Raw genomic sequence first — 16,455 nt, 5'->3', positions numbered from 1 at the left:
AATACCGAGAAATAATAATTGAAAGGAAAAGTGTGACCACATAGCCAAAGTAAGTATCTGTTATTCTGTAGCTCAAATTAAACTTGTTAGACATCAAGGGTTCCACACTGGTACTTCAGAAATAACCTTGGTTCAAGTGGGAGGAATAGCAATTAAGACACTTTCGATCCTACTTCAAATGGAGTAGTCCAGGCTTTTTACTTTATGTTATTTTTTAAGAAATAGTGTTTTCGTTTAGAAAAACGTTTTAAAAATAATTGTGCAGGCTATGAAGAATCATCGAAGGTTTTCAGGGAGGTGAATGACATAATTAGATTAGTTTTAAAAGATTTTTCTGGTGTCAGAATGTATCAGGAGTACAGAAGCTGTAAATAGGGAGATTTATTGGAGGATGATTACGTTGTCCAGGAAGAAATCAAGAAGGCTGCCTAGGATGAGGGTGGTGAGACCAGGAAGGAGGAGAAGGACAAAGAACCATTCTAGAAGTGCAATCAGTGGTCCTTAAAATCTTTTGGTTCAAGGGGTAAAAGAGAAAAAAAGCCAATGATCATTTCAAGTATTTAGGGCTTGCTTGCTGTAGAAGGTAATATGATCAGTACAGGTTTAAGTAAATTAAAAAGTTGAGAGGGCGAATGAGTTTTACTGTGACTGTGGTGTATTTGAAGTATGTACTGGATGTCTTGCTAGATACAACAGGCCACTTCAAACACACTTCTCTAACTTTGTAAGCCTTATGTAAGTATTTATGTAGATGTTAAGTCAAACTGGAAATAGCTCCCCCCCACCGCCCCCAAAAAAGGATTGGAGATAAAAGCTCACTGAATACAATACAGTCAGTTATGGATGGCCTTTGCAACTAGAGACTGCAAATTTTACAAGGTATGTTTCAAGCCCCATGTGGAACTAAATGGCAAGAATCTGGAATGACATAAAAAACAAACACAGAATGGGGTCTGCCAAGAAGGGCTGTGAAACCCAGAGAGTTTAACTGTATGCTTCTCCATATCCTCACCTCTTTATCATCCTCATTATGCTCCACTCTTGTCGTCCTTCCTACAGGCAGTGTGCTAGTTAAAATTGTGCTCACTGCTGAACTCATCCTGACAGTGGTAACAGATCCCACTGGGACAGAGACTATGCTAGCAATTATCGACAAACCTGGTTCTATAGCTTCTTCCCCTGTGGGATTGCGGGTGTGGAATCAATAACCACATCATCAATGTGTCCTGAAAGTTCAACATGACATTGAAAACATGAGCTCATATTATTTTCCCTTGTTTAGTGGTCTGTAATTTGTCCATTCAAGTGTCATATGTGCTAACACCTGTGGGAGTTCTACAAAATATTTGTGTATTATTTTTGTTCACAAATAACTTGCCCTCTCTTACAATGTCCCGTAATTTTATGGACACAGCTTTTCACTTGGCATGTCTTTGATCTGTTTCCGAATTTGTAATAAATCCATGCCACTGAGTTGCAGGTACTTTGAAAAGTAAATAATTAACAGTTTTCTGGATGAAATGATAAACAAATATTTTGGAATTTGCACAATACCTGTCATGTCCATATAGAGTTCAAATTCATCTTTTTTTCAGCAGGTTTTATTCACAATTCCGTATTTGTGGCCAAATGTCAAGTAGACACCAAAATATTGATAGATATTTTTAATGTTTTTATTTATTTTTGAGAGAGAGCGCGCGAGTGGGAGAGGGGCAGAGAGAGAGAGTCACAGAATCTCAAGGAGGCTCCAGGCTCTGAACTGTTACCACAGAGCCCAACATGGGGCTCAAACTCATGAACCGTGAGATAACCACCTGAGCCAAAGTCAGATGGTGAACCAACTGAGCCACCCAAGTGCCCCCGAAGTATTGGTATATTTCTTAAAACACTTCTCTGTTTCATTTTATTAATAAAGTCCTTCTTATAGATACATTTCCAGGGCATGAGTGTGCTAATAGGGATATTTTGTGATAAGATTTGTACAACTAAAGTCTCTTCCTCTCTATTGCCTATTGTGGTTGTCGTTTTGAGAAGGATCAGTGACTTAGCTAATGGTAGAATGTGCAAACATTGACACCAAATACATAGCTGTTGCTATTAATGTGTTCATTGTAGCTCCGGACATTCTTACTTTTAAAAAATTCCTGCACACTTATTAATAGTCTATTCATTCTGAGCTGAGCAAGTAGCTGTGCCCTAATCTTTACTTTCCATGTGAAGTGGGACCAACTGCTATTTCCCTTGTATCAGCTGAAGTCTTTACAACACTTCTTTCATCACACTGTCTTTTTTGGAAGAAGCTCGGTTGCCTGCCTTATCTTCTCCCTTGACCTATTCCTTTGACCACATCATCACCTACCCACTCTGTGCAGAATCCCATTCTGCCTTTAGTTTTGATGGTTACTTTGTTCTTTATTGTACACAGGACCCATGCTGCATTCTTGACCTCTTTGAGAAAAAAAGTATTTCTATATATTTAAACAACGGGAAAGAAAACCATTGATGATATTGCTTTGAGCAAGGTACCCTACACTTGGCTACTATTGGAATAAGAATAATTTGGTAAATTGTATTAAAGATCCAGGCTTACATCGTTCCTTGTACTAATGTCTATTTGCTTGCAATTTGGTGATTTGAGCACTAAATTAAGCCTTACTATCTGCTTGTCATATTTAGCCATGGTTATTGCCAACAGAAAGATATGCCTAGAATTGCCTACTCGCTCCAGGAGGAAAATGAGAGACATGTGGAATAGAGCTGCCCCAGCTAAGTTTCAGTAGCCAAGCCCAGCCTAAGCCAGACCTCAGCCCACCTTTAGATGAATGACCCAACCAAACTGAGATCAGTGGATCCACAACTAAGGCATAACTGAGTGAGCTATAAGAATACATTATTGTGGTTTCATGCTACAGAGTCTGGGTTGGTCCTTATTAAGCAGCAATAATTAAGTGATACAGACGGTATATGGAAAAGTCAGTGCCTGAAGGCATACATGCTCTCAAAACACCCACAAGATACAAGTTTGTTTAGCTGGGACTTTAAAATGGCAGACTGTGGTAGTGGGAGTTGGTGTAGAGATATATTACCACTACATCAAAGGCCTTAATATACATCTGTGGACATTATCATCAAAATAATCTTTACCTAACTCCATTCTCCTCTCCACAAGTTTCTCCATAATCTCCTTTCTGTAAGAGCTTATTTTTCTTCCAGATTTGGCAAACAGTGTTTGCCAGCACCCTTCTTCCATCTCATGGCTAATATCTTTTCTCCATCACCTGCTCTTTTTGCTGAGTCAAAAAAGTCTTCTAAACACAAATCTCTTAATTTTCTTGCTTTGAAGAGATCTCTCCATCTCAGTCTAAAATTCTGTTCACCAATGAGTGGCTCAAATGTTAGTACCTCATGGCTCTTTCTCTGATTTCTTCTACCAGATGCACCATTTCTCCTTGTTTAATCAGCTACGATGCTTTATTGATCAATCCTTGTAATACCACATAACATTTATTTACTGTCCTTGTTTCATACTAAACCTAAGCTTTTTGAAGCTAAAGATCTGCCATGTTTTGTGAAATCTCTGTAGCATCTAGATTAGCACTTTGAATATATGAGATAACACATAAGTGTTTTCAGAAGCATGAATTAGAAACTTAAAAATGTTACACCTTTGGAAATGTGTCTGTTCATGTCTTCTGCCCATTTCTTCACTAGAGGGTATTATGCTGAGTGAAATAAGTCAGAGAAGTACAGATACATAATTTCACTCATATGTGGAGTTTCAGAAACCCTACAGATGAAAATAGAGGAAGGGAAGGAAAACTAGTTAGAAACATGGAGGCAAACCAAAGAGACTTTGAAATACAGAGAACAAACTGAGGGTTGCTGGAGGAGTGGTGGGTCAGAGGATGGGCTAAATGGGTGATGGGCATCAAGGACGACGTTTGTTGGGATGAGCACTGGGTGTCATATGTAAGAGATGAATCACTGGGTTTTACTCCTGAAGCCAAGACTACACTTTGTGTTAACTAACTTGAATTTTTGTTTAAGAAAGGGGGGGAGCACACCTGGGTGGTTCAGTCCCTTAAGGATCTGACCTGAACTCAGATCCTGCTCTCAGAGTTGGTGAATTCAAGCCCTGCACCAGGCTCTGCAGCATCTATCTGGCTGTGCGCTGACAGCTTGGAGCCTGCAGCCTCCTTTGGATTCTGTCTCCCTCTTTCTCTCTGCCCCTACCCCGCTTATGTGCTCAATCTCTCTCTCAAAATTAAACATTAAAAAAACAAGAACAACATTACAACTATTTCTTAACTCTTGCTTTTGTGAGTTTTTCTTTGTGATTAGTATGCAAATGCTTATGTTTAGATGTTTTCTAAAAGGTGTCTAATTAATTTTTTTTCTAATATGTACCTGACAAGAATATACAAGGAGACAGAAAGACCTGAGAAAGTTCTCTGTGTGCAACTTGAAAAAAAGATTATGTTAGTCATTCCAGGTATGGATAGTTTTCTTCCACTCTGGCCCAGAAACTGAAAGAAATTATTTTCCTTCCAGGTTTGGTGATTCATCCTCTTTTTATTTAAGACCCTAGAGATGCATTAGCTTAGAATTTTAAATGTTAATCTCCTATGAATTTGGTCATTTTTATTTGTTGGCTCTGATGAAAAAACTTCAACCTCTCCTCTATCACAGTAATTCAGAATATTTTAGTAAGTCTGATTAGGAAGAGGAAAAATTCAACATTCATAATTAGAATACCCAGCACACTTGATAGAATGAATTAGATAGGGATCCTGAACTTTTGGGTAATAACTTCATTTGACTATCTTATGTACACAACAAAAAGGATTACATTTACATTAAAGAAAGCAAAGCAGAAAGGAAGAGGGAAGGAGGGCAAGGAGGATAGAGAAGGGAAAAGGGAGAGATAAAAGGAAGGAAAGAAGCTTCCTACTGGTGAGTGTTTTGTATATTTGAATGAGGCTGACTTTCAACTCTGATTTTGACTTTTTTTTCAATGATTCTCAACAATTCATTAGGTATCTGAGTTGCTTAAAATCAAGTCAACCCTAAGAGTGACTGGGTTCTAGTGAAAAAAAATATTTGTGGTAAGAAATAGTGTTCTTCCTTTTAAGAATGATAGGTATTCACTGACCATATACGTCCATGTGATAAAATATTCCCCTGTGACTTTTTAGGAATGTAATGGCAGTAAGTTCATACTTTCAAATATGTGATCATTGATATTAACAAAGTATTTTTATAAAGTCAGGAATATTTTGAAAGTCACATTAACTGTTTTATTGTTTGGTTACTAAAATAAATAATATTTCAATCTCTAAAGAAAGCAATGATGTTTCCCTTAGGAATAATTTACAAACTCAAAATACATGACAACGTATACCTCATTGCATATTTAAGCTTTTCTTTGTGTCATTTTATCTTATTACAGAGATTACCTTATTACTGAGTAAACTGTCAAAACATTGACCAAAGCTTATCACTGTTTTTTTCATCATATTATTCTTTAAGATGTCTCACAGAAATAATAGACTTGGATTTTGGCTTTGATTGGCATTTCACCTTGAACCTTCTTTCCTATCTAATTTTCAACTCGACGTATTAGTTGCTGTGGGAATTTTCAATTTTACCCAGTGAAAATTTTACATAAAGAATGAAGTACCTTTATACTCACTGAAGACTCTAATACTCGAAACAATTTCCATGTGAAGGGGAGAAGCTAGTAGATTATAAAACAGGGCTAAAATAGTCCAGTTTCCAGACTTAATTCACCTTCCAGGAACTTTGGAGGCTTATTATTTATTAAGAATATTATTTTATTTGAGTATAGTTGACACATAATGTTACATTAGTTGCAGGTGTACAACATTGTGATTCAACTTCTCTGTATGTTAGGCTGTGCTCACCACAAAGACAGCCACCGTCTCTCATCATTCAATGCTATTCCGATATTATTGGCCATATTCCCTGTGCTGTGACTTTTATTCCCATGACTTACTCATTCCATATCTGGAAGCTTGTATCTCCCATTCCCCTCCACAGTTTTGCCCTCCCCTCCCCCCCTCTGTCAACTACCAGTTTCTTCTTAGTATTTATGGGTCTGATTTTGCTTTTTGTTTGTTCATTTTTTTTTAGATTCTACTTATGAGTGAAATCTTGTTGTTTTTCTCTTTTTCATTCTGACTTATTTCACTTAGCATAATATGTTCTAAGTTCGTGTTGTTACAAATGGCACAGTTACATTCTTTTTTTTGTGGCTGTGTAATTGTGTGTGTGTCTCTCTCACATATTCCTTATCCATCCTTCTATCAGTGGACATTTATGTTGCTTCCATATTTTGTTTGGCTCTTTTAGGGTGTTCGGTTCTTTTAGCTTCTTACCTAATTATGCAGGTCAAATACAACCAAAATACAATGATGATTATAAGGAAAAGAATATTTTTAAAAGCAGTATTGGCTATTCCCTAGAGAAAGACCTTATTTTGTCAGAATATATGTGATATAGTGATTAAGAGTAAGTCTCCTAGGTGCTTCCATTAAAAAATGATGTGACTCTTGGCAAGTTAATTCACCTTTCATAGTTTTAATATTCTCACATGTAGTTGGGGATGATAATAACACCTACCTTGAGGATTCTGTGAGGATTGAACAAGATGATACCTATGAAAAGCTTAATAGAGTGGTTGGCACATTGTAAACACTGTCTAGAGAAATTAGACTGAACACTTGCTAAAAATACTAAGGCAGACTTTATTCAAGATTACTGCAATAGGGGAGAGAGATTGAACTCAACAATGCCGAAGCATTTAAATGCCGGTTAGCTAATGGAACATAAGTTTTAATTCTTGGGTAGATATGTAGAAATGGGATAGCTGGCTGATACAATAACCGCATGTTAAATTTATAGGATTCTACCAAACTCTTGTTTTACTAAAATGGCATTATTGTTTGGCCTTCACATCAGCAAATGTTGAGAGTTACAGTTGCTTTGCTTCTTCATATGATACTGCCATTTTTTTGTTGTTGTTATTTTAGCCATGCTAATGGTTGTATTGTGGTACCTCATAGTGGTTTTGTCTATTTCTCTTTGCATTTCTATCAGATGTGTCTTGTATTTTCATGTTCTGTTGTTAGCTGGATACATGTTAATGACTACTGTGTCTTCTTAGAGAAATGACCACCACATCCTTGTTCCTAATTCTGAAGGCTGCTTTCTCTAAAATCAATACTGGTACTTTTGATTAATGTTAACATAGTACCCCTTTCTACATCCCTTCACTTTTTCTGTCTTTATATTTAAAGTGGATTTATGTACATAATTTATAGTTATGTCTCCTTTGATTTATTCTTTTATCTACTCTGAGAATATATCTTTTAATGTAAACCACATTTAAAGTGATTTATTTATTTTTATTTTTTAATTTTTTTTAATGTTTATTTATTATTGAGAGACAGAGAGACACATAGTGTGAGTAGGGGAGGGGCAGAGAGAGGAAGAGACACAGAATCTGAAGCAGGCTCCAGGCTCTGAGCTGTCAGCACAGAGCCCGACACGGGGATCAAACTTACAGGCCACGAGATCACGACCTGAGCTGAAGTTGGACGCTCAACCGACTAAGCCACCCAGGCACCCCATAAAGTGATGATTTATATAATTGGATTTATATATACCATATTTTTAACTCCTTTTTATTTATTGAACTTGTTTTTGTTACTTATTTCTATTCCCCTATTTTTATGTTTTCTCTGGTTTTACTTGAACATTTTGTATGAGTCCATTTTCTCACTTCTCTTTGCTTATCAGTTGTAGATCCTTTTAGTTTTCTTTTTAAGGTTGACTTTATTTGCAACTAAATACACCTTTTTTGAAGGAGGACACAAGTTGACTTATTAATCAACTACCATTGGTATGTGTTAGCTATTTGGTATATGTAATTTGATCTTCCTGGCAACAGCATTTTTACGAGTTGAATATTCTTTATTGAGTTACAACTGATCTACAAATACAATTGACTCTTACTGAATTATTGCTACAATCTTCTGTTCATTTCTACTTAAAATATTAATTGGGATTTCAAAATGCTCTCCTAGAGGACTGTAAGAGCTGTTGAAATAATTTTGTAAAAAGAAAAATGTTACATATTAGTTGATACTCTGTTATCCACCTAAATGTTCATCCACAGACCAAAAAACAGAAACCTGGAAAGATGAGGTGGATCTCAACATTAATCAGTTAGTGGCTAATGACTGTAAACTCCAGATTCCCTATTACAGAGTCCAGTGCATTTTTCTCAGTGTGCCCTTAAACTAAAAGGTTAGCTGACAAGTAAACACCACTTAGATATCCTTTTAGAGAATGGCAGACCTGTCCTTTTACTTTGATGGTATACTGTAATATATGGGGTCTCCTAATTAAGACGCTTATACCTATTCATAACATTGGGCTATAAATACATTGCCAAATAGCCTTGTTCTAGGGGGAAAAAAGATGCACCAAGAAAATAAACAATGAATATTACAAAGTATTCACATTGAATTCTAAGGTCAATGATAAAAAACCTAGTTAATTTAATGTATTACTAGAAAAAGCCATAGCATAATTATAGTATATGCTGATATTAAAAATAAGAAAGGATAGCTCTGATAATCAATGATTAAACTTAAGAATTATTTTTTATAATCCTGGAAGCAAGAGCCTTAGAGAAATAGGCATTTAATTGTTGTAATGGATAGACCAGTTCCTTGAGGTTCTGTCTATAATCCTGAACCATCTAAACATTGTTGGAGTTAGCCGCTCCCCATTCCTCATTCCCTGTGAAAGGATATAAGCTTAGAACAACACTTACAACCCTCTAATCAGTACTCCTCAAGGAGGAAGACTGAGCTTACTGACAGGAAGGCTTTGGTTGATGTTTCTCAGTTTGGTGCAGCTGATCTGATAAAAGGGTATAAATATTTAGTGTTCAATCTCTTCTCTTCCCTCTCTATATACTAAGTGACTACAAAGCAGCATATCTAAGTAATGTTATTTGTTCTTTAGACCCGAATGCTCTCTCAAGTGGTCACATCCCAGGCAAAGTTGGAATGAGTGTTAGAAAGCCTATTTGCTTGCACAAAGAATATATATTACACAGAGTGCTTTATCATAATAGAGGTTATGTGCTATCTCTGCTGTTGAGACTCATTGGTCTTTGTTAGTTCCGTATTGTGTGGTAAACAATGAAGTGTTGTTCATTGACCTCTATTATTCCATCGTTTAATAATAGAGTAGAAACATTAAGGAATAGGGAAGGAATGGGATTTGGGGACTGAATGTGGAGAGAGTACAACTTCTGGAGAGATGTGTAATTCTTAGGCTTTTAAGAGCAAGGTAATTTTGACTTTGGTGGGTCATAACAGGTGATGTGGGCAGCTGTTTACAGATGGAGACTATTTTTTAAACTTCTTTATTTTTGAGAGAGAGAGAGAGAGAGAGAGAGAGAGAGAGAGAATGAGCGCACAAGCAGGGCTCACAAGCTGAGCGGTCAGCACAGAGCCTGATGCAGGGCTAGAACTCAAATGAGATAAGGACCTGAGCCAAAGTCAGACACTTAACCGACTGAGCCACCCAGGTGCCCCAGATGGAGACTATTTTTAAAAGCTGTATGCTTAACTACAGCTGGCTTTGGAGGCCAGGATGTTTATGCTGATGCAGCTTGACATTAAAAGGTACTAGACAGTTGGCCTGTAATAACAGCAAGACTGAATTAGGGAATACATCTTTTTAGGTATTGATGAGCAAAAGAATATTTTCTGCCTTCACTATTTTTCCAGCCCAGTCTACATGCTAGGACTTTCAAAGGCAAGCCAGCTATGTTATGAGTGGTTTACAGAACATTAGAACAGTTCTTGTTTAAACAGACTGGGTCATGCCCTGCAGGCTATGTTGGATCAGCTGGTCTAAATTCCATGTCATTTTTTTAATAGAAGAAAAAAAAAATGAAGGGACCTCCTGAATTTATGTGACTGAGGCTCTAAAGAGCCAATGCTTCTTTTTCCCGTCACCGTGTAGCCTTCTCAACTCTGGCATTCACGTAATTACATAAGTACAAGCTGGACCTTCACTTAGTTATATCAGTACTGACTATAAAACATCCTGAATTGGGCAGGAAAATTTATTGACCACTTAAATATTTGTTGAGGGTGTAAATGAAATAATGAATAGAGTAGCAGGTATAGCTAATCTGTGCCCTATCCAGAAGAGAAGACAAATGGCTAAGAAAATAATGGGAGTATTAACATATTCGATGAGTAGTAGAATTTGGCTTCTGTACGTGGTGAAGCAAAATATAAAGAGAAAACAGCATAGAACAAGACAATAGGAGATAACAGAGAAAATGGTTAGAACCATGCTGTATCATCAAGCTTATTTTAATTAACATTCCTGGTTTAGGTGTGACGAGAATATTTAGCAATCAAATAAAGGCTCTCCTTATGCATTGATCTCCAGAGTAACAAGCTTATCCCATATTGCTGAGTCACTAATTAACTAATTAAGTGGAATCAACTACATTCTGAGTTCTTTGCATCATCAAATCACAATCTGATGGAGAAAGGTAATGCTGAAGTCACCTAGTTTAAAGATAGAAAAGCAACCTCTGCCCTTGGTCATCTCTAGCCATGTGTAGTCATAATATTTTTTTTTTGTTCTGTTTTCCTATCTCAATACAGGCAATGCCATACTTACTGAAACATGTAATCAATAAAACATTTACAGATTAAGCACACTGAGATCCTGGTAGATAGGTGTGTAAATACTGTGAACAGTCCAATCATGGAAAAGCAAAATTCATTTGAATTTAAATACGTATGGAGAGTTCGTCAACTCTACCAGTAATAAAAAGTGCATCAGTCACAATGAGACACCAAGTTACCATCTGAGTAAAAATACCTTTATTTTTACATTCTACATTTTACAAATCCCAAGATGCATGTTTTTTACATGTTTATCTCTTTCAAATTGACATGTATGTTAACATCCTGACATCTTAGATACAGGGAAATATTGTAGATGAAGTCTTTGGTTCATGTTGCAATACTTAAATTGAAAATAGCCAATAGGTTTGTGAAACTGGCTATAATGTGATTAAAGGTATCGTCTTCTGTGTTTTTCCCACTGAGTTGATCAAGATGAATCAATTGTGCTGCACTAAGAAGTAGCCCCCAAATCTCAGTGCTGAACACAAGGGCTTATTTCTTTATCATCCTTGTATTTTCATTGTAGGTCAGGAGGGATTACTCTGTCTCCTGGGTTTGTAGGGACTCAGACTAATGCATGCCATCCTGGCAGGACTTGAATGATCACTTCAGCAGAGTGGAGTAAGAAATAAATCACACATTGGCTGTTCAAGCGTTGGACATAGGTCACATATGTTTAGAACCATTGGTTAAAGAAAATCACAGAATTGTGACTGGAAGTTGGGAAACCCACCATGTCGCTCAAAGACAAGTGCCCTAGAATCTTTGTTAGTCTAACCAAAAACCTCCATAATCATCTCAACCCAGCTGTTTCTCACCTTACGCTGGATGTTTTATTTGGTAGAGTCCTAAAACATCCTGTCTTCTGATTCACATATTCCAAAAAACAACAATGTGGCATCAGTCTTTTCTTAGAACAATTTTGAGCTAGAACATAGGTCACATTTATAACCCTTGTTATGGGCTGAATTGTGTCCCCCCAAATTCAAAAGTCCTAACCCCAGTACTTGAGAAATGTGACTATATTTAGAGATTTAGAGTCTTTTCAGTGGTAACTAACTTAAAGTGAGGTCAGGAGGTCAGAGCTTAATCTAGTATGACACCTTTAGAAGAGTTGATTAGGAGAGACCCACACGCACAGGGAGAAGAGGACTAGTGCAGTCTAAGAAGAGGGACCTCAAAAGCCAGTCCTAGCCTCCAGAATACTGAGAACATAAATTTCTGTTTAAGCTACTCAGTCTGGGGAACATTTTATAGCAGACTGAGCAAACTAACCACCCCTTCCTCCCACCTTGATTATTCTGTTCATTAAAATGATAAATGTCAGAAATAACATTTACGCACAGTTGTTTTTCTCAGGTAATAATTAGCCTCTTTTCCAAACCGAAGGGCTTGGAAAAAAAGAGTTATCATTTTTAATCGTGTTACCTAGGTTGACTGATGCAAAGTTTGGTTAACTTCCAGGGGTCAAAAGATACATTTTACAACTTAGAATTCATGCACCAACTTTGAAAATTATCTTTTCTATCTTGCTAGGCTTTACCTTTAGACTCTTGGTAATATTTTGCCTATATCACTCTTAAGGGATTTAATTAAGGCTAAAAGAAAATTCTGGTTAAAAACTAGCCCTGGATCTTTAGAGGAATGAAAAAAAAGTTATCTTCACAGCTGAAAGATAATTATACTTAGGAAAGAAACTACCTTTGTTTAGAAAATAATTTAAAATGTTCCTTTTATTGGAGCTTGACACTTGAAGGAAGGATTTATTATGGTATAAAGAAAAACATGCTTTAAAAAGAAGTGAATAGGAATTTGAGAGAAGAGCTGTATGACTAAAGAAACCATGGTCTGTGACCCAGAGATTAAAAGGTTCGTTGCCAAATTTAGGCCATTTGCTGTAATACAACATCAACTGTCCCTTTACATTGGTCTCCTTCCTTAAATATGGTATATTTACATGGGTATTATATGTGCATGAACATACATAAGTGTATATTTGTGTGTGTGAGAGAGATTTAAAGAAGGGGGCTCAGTTGCACATTTGGGTCAATACTAGATTGATATGAAATAGGCTTGTAAACTCCTCTCTGTGATTCAGGGACTTATTGAAAAATAAGTGAAGCCTGCAGTATATACATAGGATAAGGAAGACAGAGTGATCTGGATAAAAGACACTTCACTGGAAAGGAGCTTCCTGAAAATCAGCCGTAGTAGATTATTGCCTTGGAGAATAGGGGTTCAGTGAAGATATTTCTTGCTATTTTTTAAAATAATCCCAAGAGTTTGGCATTTATGTAAAATCTCCTGATTTTTTAAACTGAAATAGAGTGGACACACAATGTTACCTTAGTTTCAGGTGTACAACATAGTGACTCAACAATTCCATGTACTATGCCATGCTCATCACAAGTGTAGCTACCATCTGTCACCACACACACAACACTGTTAAAATGACATTGACTATATTCCTTACACTGTGACTTTCATCGCCTTGACTTCCATAACTGGAAGCCTGTACTTTCCACTCGGCCATTTTGCCCATCTCCCCACCCGCTCCTTCCTCCAGCACCACCAGTTTGTTCTCTGTATTTATAGATCTCTTCCTGCTTTGTTTGTTCATTTTGTTGTTTTAGATTGCAAATAGAAGTAAAATCATAAGGTGTTTTTCTTTCTCTGTCAGACTTACCTCACTTACCATTATACTCTCTAGGTCCACTCATGTTGTTGAAAATGGCAAGATTTCCTTTTTTTATTATGGCTAATATTCCATTGTGTAGTATATACTGATCTTCTTTATCCATTTGTTTATTGACAGATGCTTGTGGTGCTCCCATATCTTACCTATTGTAAATAATGCTGCAATAAACATAGTTTTAGGTATATCTTTTCAATTTAGTGTTTTTGGTTTCTTTTAGTAAATACCCAGTAGTAGAATTACTGGATCATATGGTATTTATATTTTTATTTTTTTGTGGAACCTCCATACTGTTTTCCATAGTGGCTGCACCAATTTGCATTCCCACCGACAGCTCATGAGGGTTTCTTTTTCTCCACACCCTCACCAACACTTACTGTGTCTTGTCCTTTTGATGATAGCTATTCTGACATCCGTGAGGTGATATCTCATTGTGGTTTTGGCTTCCACCTCCCTGATGATTAGAGATATTGAGCATCTTCTCAAGTGCATGTTGGCCATCTTTGTATCTTAATTGGAAGAATGTCTATTCAGGTCCTCTGCCTATTTTAAAAACAGATTTATTTATCTCTTTTTTGTTTGGTGTTGGGTTTTACTCTTTATACATTTTGGGTATTAACCCCTTATCAGACAAGTTATTTGCAAATATCTTTTCCCACTCACAAGGTTGCCTTTTTATTTTGTTGATGATTTCTTGTACTGTGAAAAAGTATTCTCTTTTGGTATAGTCCCGATAGTTTAATTTTGCTCTTATATCCCTTTCTTAAGGAGACATACCTAAAAAGTGATGTTAAGACTAATGTTAAAGAGATAATTGCCTCTGTTTTCTTCTAGGAATTTCATGACTTCCGGTCTCACATTTAGTTCTTAGTTCCATTTTGAGTTGATTTTTGTGTATGCTATAAGACAGTGGACCAGTTTCATTCTTTTTCATGTAGCTCTCCATCCCTACATCATTTATTGAAAAGGCTGTCTTTTCCCCCATTGTATATGCTTGTCTCCTTTATCATAGATTAGTTGATCACATAGGTATTGGTTTATTCCTGGGCTATTTTTTTCCATTCATCTATGTGCCGATTTTTGTGCCAGTATCATATTGCTTTGATAACTGTAGCTTTGTGTGGTGTATCTTGACATCTGGGATAAAATTTCGTAATCGCTGTATGTTGACAACTAATTTACATAAAAGAGTGTCTGGACCATATATAATGTTTAAATGCCAAATTCAGTTTTGGGCTTGCAGCAAGACACAGAGAGGGGAAAGGGAATTCCGTGGAGACCAGAATTTGAACCAAGGAATGATCTTAAGACCTTAAGACCCCAGAGATGATCAGAAAAAGACACTGCATTAGACATTTTAGAAGGCATCCAATGGTATTTGAAACTAATCTTACCTTGATCATAAATTTAGAAAATGACCTCAAGACACATCTGGATTCACATCTAATGGTGTGTACCTTATTGTCATCTCTTTTTTGGTCTGATAAAAAGATTTTTATTGAAAAATTTTGTATGAGGCACTTAAGTGAGAATCGGGACCTGAAACAAAAGGCCTAGTCTACATAAAGTGTTGATGCATAATGGCACTTAGGGGCATATATTTGATCAACAAATAGATGAATGGGGGCATAGAATAAGTGCGCACTTTTTAATTGCACATGGGTTTTATAATCTCAAAAACATACGTTAACTTTTGTTCATAAAAAACAATTGTGAATCCTTTTTTGACTTGTAATATCTTATGTTGCTAATATAAGTAATCACTTTATACAACCTGTGACAGAAAACGTGAGGTTTCAATTTTCAACTTCAAAAAGACCAGATGTGAGTACATTAAAAGAATGTCTATAGTTTCTCAGGGAGCAAGATCATTATAAATCATATTTTTATTTTTTTTTCCCAGAAACCATCAACATCACAGATGGAGGAGAGTCTAAAATGAAAGTCATTATAAATTTACCATTTTTTAGAAATATTTTCTGGGATAAGATTTACTTGAAAATTATAGAGTGATTTCTAGGACTTTCAGATAATATCTTTATATATGCTTAAAATTTTTCACCTGCCAAGGATTTCAAATAAGCAGAAGCTCACCAATACTCCCATCATCATTTATCAACACACTGTTGTGTTTTGTTTTCTGAGAGGCCTTGCTTAACATGCCTTCACAGTGATGTGAGAAGAATTGCAATTGGACTGAAAAATATTTATCTTTCTTGAGATGTAGGAGATTTGAATGTGACCTATGTGGTTATTTATCATCATTATTATTAATGCTACTACTGATAATTACAAATTTGTTTTATTCAGCCTTTGACCTTTCAATATCTATTATTCATTCTTCAGTAACCCATGTTTTGTGTTGTCTTCTTTGTTGGCCCCAGTCTACCTCTGAGGTTTTTGTTTTCTTAGTAATTGAAGGTTGAGGACAGGAAATCCAGATGACGAATGTCATTATTAAAACACTGGCATGGAGTTGCAAATAAAGAACAAAATGACAAAAAAATAGTCATCTTTGTATAACTATGTGGCAAAAAAAAAAAACCCACAAAACAAAGCAAAAAAACCAAGAACACAAAATTCCAAGCTTAAATAAGAAATGAATGCTATTGTGTACATGCATATTCCACTTACACAGAGAAACATAAGTAGTGTAATTTTTAATTTAATTGATATTGATAGGTTTATTTACGTGATGTTTTTAAATATGAAGAAGCACTTTTTTTTTAATTTTTTTTCAACGTTTTATTTTTATTTTTGGGACAGAGAGAGACAGAGCATGAACGGGGGAGGGGCAGAGAGAGAGGGAGACACAGAATCGGAAACAGGCTCCAGGCTCTGAGCCATCAGCCCAGAGCCCGACGCGGGGCTCGAACTCACGGACCGCGAGATCGTGACCTGGCTGAAGTCGGACGCTTAACCGACTGCGCCACCCAGGCGCCCCAGAAGAAGCACTTTTTTGATGGTAGCTATTTGATATCTTTATTGGGCTATTTGATGTTTTAA

The sequence above is a fragment of the Leopardus geoffroyi genome, chromosome A1 (assembly GCF_018350155.1).
Source record: "Leopardus geoffroyi isolate Oge1 chromosome A1, O.geoffroyi_Oge1_pat1.0, whole genome shotgun sequence".
Classification (NCBI taxonomy): domain Eukaryota; kingdom Metazoa; phylum Chordata; class Mammalia; order Carnivora; family Felidae; genus Leopardus; species Leopardus geoffroyi.
Note: the sequence above shows the minus strand (reverse complement) of the source record.